The following is a 6,809-nucleotide window of genomic DNA, read 5'->3' on the forward strand; positions in this document are numbered from 1 at the left end:
GGAAGGAAAATATAAATACAATTTCAACAAGCAATCATGACAGTAAATTCCACAGAAGCTGCTTCTTACCTGAAGAATATCAGAGACGTTGTTTTCAGCTAGGACTGTAGACTACTCAGATGAGAAGGTATGCACAATAACTCTCCTCTTATCTGAGAACTAAAGATGATCAACTCCTGGGCAGAGGGGGTTTTGTACGATGACGGAAATGAGACTTGGAATTTTTTCTAACTTGCTGGACTCGTTTTTCCACTGCCATTCACGAGCGTCATTACGCCTTTTAAAAAATGTTTCCACCTACAAGACCCGAATAACAGCTAACCAAAATCAAAAAGTGACTCTTAGACTACCTTAACCCTGACCTTAACCACACCCTCAGTGTTATGATGTTTGTTAAAAACCCAGCTGAAAACAAACAACAAATACAAAGTGAGGGATCAATCACATTTATTCACAGCCCTTCTTACATCAGCTGACATCACAAAGTGCTGTACAGAAACCCAGCCTAAAACCCCAAACAGCAAGCAATTGCAGCTGTAGAAGCACAGTGGCTAGGAAAAACTCCCGAGAAAGACAGGAACCTAGGAAGAAACCTAGAGAGGAACCAGGCTCTAAAGGGTTGGGCAGTCCATTCTGGTCGTATTAGAATACACTATTGAGATGTACCCCTAGAAGGATATAGACACACTATTGAGACTCACCCCTAGAATGATTTTGAGAGGTCCATTACATGCGACCAAAGTGTCATATATTCCAACAGTAATGAAAAAAATGACAAATCTATTTCTACGAGTGTTACATAATATATTAGATTTAATAATAACAAGACAAGTACAAACCAAGCGAGGCTCTACAACAGTTTTAAAACATTGTAGTGGTCCACATTAGTCCCTCAGACACTTTGACACTTCAGTGATATGCCCAAAATAACACATTTAAATATAGTTAAAACATTTAATAATTAAAGCGGAAACTAGATCAAATAAAAACATACATTTAAAAATTAAAATAAAAAATTGTACAATAGGAAAGTTTTTGTTTCTTTTAGTTATTTTCATTATAAACATTTTGACGGATAAATTGTGTGGAAGTGTGAATATATCATGAATTGATGTCTGTGAGAGGTTAAGTGTTAAATAATAGTAACGTGTAAGATAAGGGCCTTCCATCAAATCAACTGTTTACCAGCGATAGCCAACACCTGGTGTTCCATCAAATCACCTGTTTACCAGCGACAGCCGACAGCTGGTGTTCCATCAAATCACCTGTTTACCAGCGACAGCCGACAGCTGGTGTTTTGGCAGTGTCAGAGGTGTAGCTGAATCTAAATCAGCTGTCAAATCGGTAAGCACGAAAAGTACACCGGTCCTTCTCGGGTTACAAGTTCAGAACGAGTGTGTTGTTTATATAGAAAATATTGACGCTCAATTTGGAAAAATCATTATAACCTAATCGAGGTGTAGATTACATCTCACATTCCAGTGTTCGAACCAAGGCTACATGGGATTTATGTTAATGTACCTTCCTGCAGCCAAGGTATATATATATATATTTTGTATTTATTTAAATCAGTTAAGAACAAATTATTTTTTTCGATGACAGCCTAGGAACTGCATTAGAGCTGTCAATTTGGGGTGAGGAGGCAGGTAGCCTAGTGGTTAGAGTGTAGAGGTGGCAGGTAGCCTAGTGGTGAGAGTATTGGACTAGTAACCGAAAGGTTGCAAGACCGAATCCCCCGAGCTGACGAGGTAAAATTCTGTCGTTCTGCCCCTGAATAAGGCAGTTAACCCACTGTTCCTAGGCTGTCATTTTAAATAAGAATTTGTTCTTAACTGACTTGCCTTGTCAAATAAAATAGACAGAGCTATGGATGCAAGGACTTGACAATCCATGATATCAGAATTATAGTTTTAATAATGTTTTAAAGCTATACAGTGTTTGTTTTGCATTGTTTAGAAACATTGGAGTAAAAACAAGTTTATATTTTGGGGTTTGATGGGGTACGACAGTTGAGCTAAACTCATGAGGTTAATTATATAATTATATAAGAATATGTTATATTCTTCAAGAATCAATGGGTAGATATAATTCATTTATAAGTMAAAAAATRGGTGTAGCAACTAAGGATTCTAGCTTTAAGGCTGTAACTATGAGAAACTATTGTAACTATTAACTACCGTTAATTGGTTATTAAACCAATGCCACAGCAGCTATGCCCCAGGCTATTAGCTAGCTAGCCTAGCAGCTAGCAGAGCCACAGCAGCTATGCCCCAGGCTATTAGCTAGCCTAGCAGCTAGCAGAGCCACAGCAGCTATGCCCCATGCTATTAGCTAGCCTAGCAGCTAGCAGAGCCACAGCAGCTATGCCCCAGGCTATTAGCTAGCCTAGCAGCTAGCAGAGCCACAGCAGCTATGCCCCAGGCTATTAGCTAGCCAGCAGCTGTACCATTAACAGAGCCAAACTGAGAGGCAAGGCAGCCTGAGAGAAGGCAGTGGGTCGGGGAGCACTTCCTGATGTGGTTGATGACCCTGAAAAAGTAGGAAAAACAGAGATATTGTTCAGTAAATTACAAAAGGGGATTGTCTTTTCATGTTTCTGTTCAAATGTTGACTTTGCTCTTATAGATGTGTACGGTGACAGTGAAACAGGGGCGGACTAGGACCAGAAATTGGCCCATATTGGCTCATTTCTCCCCAAATTATTAGCCAGATAATTATAATTTCTACCCCCAGAAAAACACGTTAGACAGGCCCACTGGGCTGAAAATKGACCAGCCCATCTGGGCATTTGCCCAAAATGCCAGATGGCCAGTCCGCACCTGGAGATGAATACTTACCAGCACTGATGCTTCCTGGTATCAAGCTCAGGGAGGTGAAACTGCTGGTGAGAAGTGCTGGTACGCTGCTTGAGCTGGGAACCGAAGACTGCTTGTCGAACACGAGGGTCATGTCGGTAACTATAGATCCACTCCTACTCAGGAGAAGGAGAGAAAATGGACAACCCTCAGAAATCATYATCATCATCATCASCATCAKCATTGTCAAATAACAGAAGGTAGAACAGAAACCTAGTCAAYCAGTAATGAGAATTCATACACTTACCGAAACGATTTGACAATGGAACGACGGAAGCCTGCGATATTAGAAAAAGCCTTTTTCACCTGCGTCGAAAGATTTAACATAGGATTATGAAAGGTTACATGAAAACAGGGCCCTTGACGGCATTAATAGAAGCTTTGGATTKAATTGTCTTTCATAGTAAACAGACCTCTCRATAGTACCAATTGACTTTGTTCATTTGAATACATATTGTTGACATTGTTATATGTTGTTTGTAACAATATAGTCTACAAGGACATCAACATTTCCAGAGTATGGCTCACTGATGATAGGGTTTTACAGGAGGCATGTACAGGAGGCTAGGATGGGATAGAATTAGGAGGGAGAGGTGAGAGTTGTTTATCAGGACAGGCATGTACGGTCTAGAGGGAAAATTACCATTTATTCTACTATAGCCGTTTATTTAATCTAGGCAAGTCAGTAAGAATAAATTCTTATTACAATGACGGCTCCCTGCAAACGCCACACCGGACGACGTGGCCAATTGTGCCGCCCTATGGGACTCAATCAGGCCGTTGTGATCAGCCTGGATCGAACAGGGTCATTGTAGTGCGCTCAGGCACTGAGAGCAGTGCCTTAGACGCGTTGTCGCATAACGCACAATTCACGCACTGCGCACAGTTTGGAAATTAGCATTGGGCGTCTGGATTAAAGTTGAAATAGCACTCTATGCACTACTTTGCAGGAGATCGATAATTTCTCAGTGCCTTGACATTCTGTGATTAGCAGTGGACATGTATCGCAAACAGGGGTCTAGTAGAGCTGGCCACAGACGCGGTCTACGCATGAGGGGATCGCCGCCGTGCATTTACGGTCCTCTGTGAAGAAAGCCTGGATAACTTGCTCACACGGGTAGGGTTGAATGAACGCTATTTAGTCACTGGAGCAGATGTGCAGTGGTCTTAGGACGCAGACACTGTGATCTTCACGCCACACCAGCCCTGGATCTAGAAGCAAGGGAACATATGAGTATGTGGACGGACAATTAGTCTAGCACTGAGGCAATTTGCCTCAGGAATAGTGCATGGAGTATCTGCCTAGATATCTGTACTCGTCAGAGGTGCAACATTTGCGACTAGTACTACAGATCTTTAGAAAACAAATTTATAGAAGAAGGAACAGGAGTATGTTGGTAGAGCATAGCAGTATACTGTTGAACGTTCTAGTACGAGACTAAAGAGTGTAGCGCGAAGAGAACGTCCTATTGGTTCACCGTGTCGACTTAGACTAGACTGGAGGAGTCAGGTGTTTGAATTGGCGGACAGCAGCGAACTGGTTGCATAGCTGGCATGGGGTAGTCGCGTGTGGATGGTGACAGCTTGCTTGGAAAGGAGGGGTAGAGGTGTTGTACAGGCTTGCTGCAGGAGGGGTGGTGGTGACAGCTGATGACTTTTGCTCTCATATTTATGCATCTGCTAGATTATGCGTTGGACAGTTGAATTAACAGTGGGACAGGACTGGGACCCAGAAATCACACACTGGCCCCTGTGGATTTCGGCTCAATATGAAACATAATGATGGACTCGTTTTATTCCACACCAAAATATTAATAATAGACTTCACGCACTACAATCCTATATGTAAGATTTACTAGCCCATTCGAGAAAAAACACTGGGTCTGAGATACCTAGGATCCAGCCAGTCTGGGCATTTGTCCAAAATTAGCGCTGCGCTCATCCTAGAGACAGTTCGTCACCCTCGGAGATGAGCCGTTACTTCCACTTTACTGACACTAGACAATGTGCTTCTGGTATCAAGCTCAGTTGGAGGTTGTAAATTATGCTGGTGAGAGATTGGTGCTGGTAGCTTGCTTTTAGCTGGATACCGCGATAAGCATAGCTCTGTCGATTTGAGAGGAGTTGATACATGTATGGAGACATAAGTGCAGACTTCCACCTCCCTTGACTTGCCACGTGGAGTAAGCGCAGAGAGAAAATCGAACGAAACACAACTGAGCTGATGCAACAACCACATTTTCCAAATTGCACCTTGTGTATTTACAATAAACTATTCTAACTCGCAAACAGTAAGTTTGAGGGGGGAGAATCATTATATCATTCAGAGCATTGTCCATTATACACAGACGAAAGAGGGTCAGCACACAGTAAACCAGACTAGATAAGAGGCGCCAGTCAAATTGAAGATGGGATAAAGCCAGTATGCCATACAAGAATTCATACACTTACCGAAACGATCTGACAATGGAACGACGGAAGCCTGGGGTTTTAGCAAAAGCCTTGTTCACCTGCGTTGAAAGATTTAACATAGGATTATCAAAGGTTACATTGAAAACAGGGCCCTTGACGGCATTAATAGAAGCTTTGGATTTAATTGTCTTTCATAGTAAACAGACCTCTCGATAGTACCAATTGACTTTGTTCATTTAGAATACATATTGTTGACATTGTTATATGTTGTTTGTAACAATATAGTCTACAAGTACATCAACATTTCCAGAGTATGGCTCACTGATGATAGGGTTTTAACGGAGGCATGTACAGGCTCACTGATGATAGGGTTTTACAGGAGACATGTACAGGCTCACTGATGATAGGGTTTTACAGGAGGCATGTATGGCTCACTGATGATAGGATTAAATTATCATTGAGAAGGTCAATGTTACACAAGGCTCACTGTATGATAGGGTTTTACAGGAGGCATCGCTATGGCTCATTTACTGATGATTAGGGGGTTTTTACAGAAGAGCATGTACAGGGATCACTGAGGATGATAGTGGTTTGCAGAGGGGCATAGTACGGAGGCATCCTCGATGATGAGGGTTTTAACAGAGGCATGTACCAATGGTCTACACTAGACATGAATAGGGTTTTACAGGGATGTACACTCAAGATGAAGAGGGCATTGTTTCAGGAGCTTATGGCTCAGCTGATGATAGGGTTTTTATCCAGGGAGGCATTGTATTCAGCATCACTAGATCACGTATAGGGTTTTACTACAGTGAGGACAGTGTAACATGATACATGAGATAGGGGGTCTTTTTTAGCAAATGGGAAGGCCATGTATGGATCACTGGATTGGTAGGGGTTTTAGACAGGAGGTTGCATGATACAGAGTCCACTGATAGGAAGGGTTTTTATACAGGACATGTACAGCTCACGTGTGGTTACAGTGATTAGAGGCACTCATCTACATTGAGTCTAGGGTTTATACAGGAGCGCATGTTGAACGGGAGGTATCTGATGGCACTGAAAAGAGTACTGACTGATAGCGGTTTTACACACGGAGGCACGTGGTAATGGCATCACTGAGATATTAGGGTGAACTTTTTACAGGAGGCATGTACAGGCTCACTGATGATAGGGTTTTACAGGAGGCATGTACAGGCTCACTAATGATAGGGTTTTACAGGAGGCATGTACAGGCTCACTGATGATAGGGTTTTAACAGGAGGCATGTACAGGCTCACTGATGATAGGGTTTTACAGGAGGCATGTACAGGCTCACTAATGATAGGGTTTTACAGGAGGCATGTACATGCTCACTGATGATAGGGTTTTACAGGAGGCATGTACAGGTCTAAAAGGGACAATTACATTTATTTATTAAGCCTTTATTTAACTAGGCAGTCAGCTAAGATCAAATTCTTATTTACAATGACGCCTACCCCCTCGGCCAAACCCTAACCAGGACGACGCTGGGCCAATTGTGCACTGCCCTATGGGACTCCA

At 42.4% G+C, this 6,809-nt stretch overlaps 1 long non-coding RNA gene across 1 annotated transcript in view; it reads left to right on the plus strand.

Moving 5' to 3' along the window:
* Window positions 1-1,600: 1,600 nt before the first annotated feature.
* The window catches only part of LOC139025476 (uncharacterized), a 46,589-nt gene continuing 41,380 nt past the window's right edge, over window positions 1,601-6,809 (plus strand). The window contains exon 1 of the long non-coding RNA XR_011477068.1: window positions 1,601-1,678. This is a non-coding gene — a long non-coding RNA (uncharacterized lncRNA). The remainder of the gene's footprint in view (window positions 1,679-6,809) is intronic.

This window comes from Salvelinus sp. IW2-2015, unplaced genomic scaffold (genome assembly GCF_002910315.2).
Source record: "Salvelinus sp. IW2-2015 unplaced genomic scaffold, ASM291031v2 Un_scaffold2751, whole genome shotgun sequence".
Classification (NCBI taxonomy): Eukaryota; Metazoa; Chordata; class Actinopteri; order Salmoniformes; family Salmonidae; genus Salvelinus; species Salvelinus sp. IW2-2015.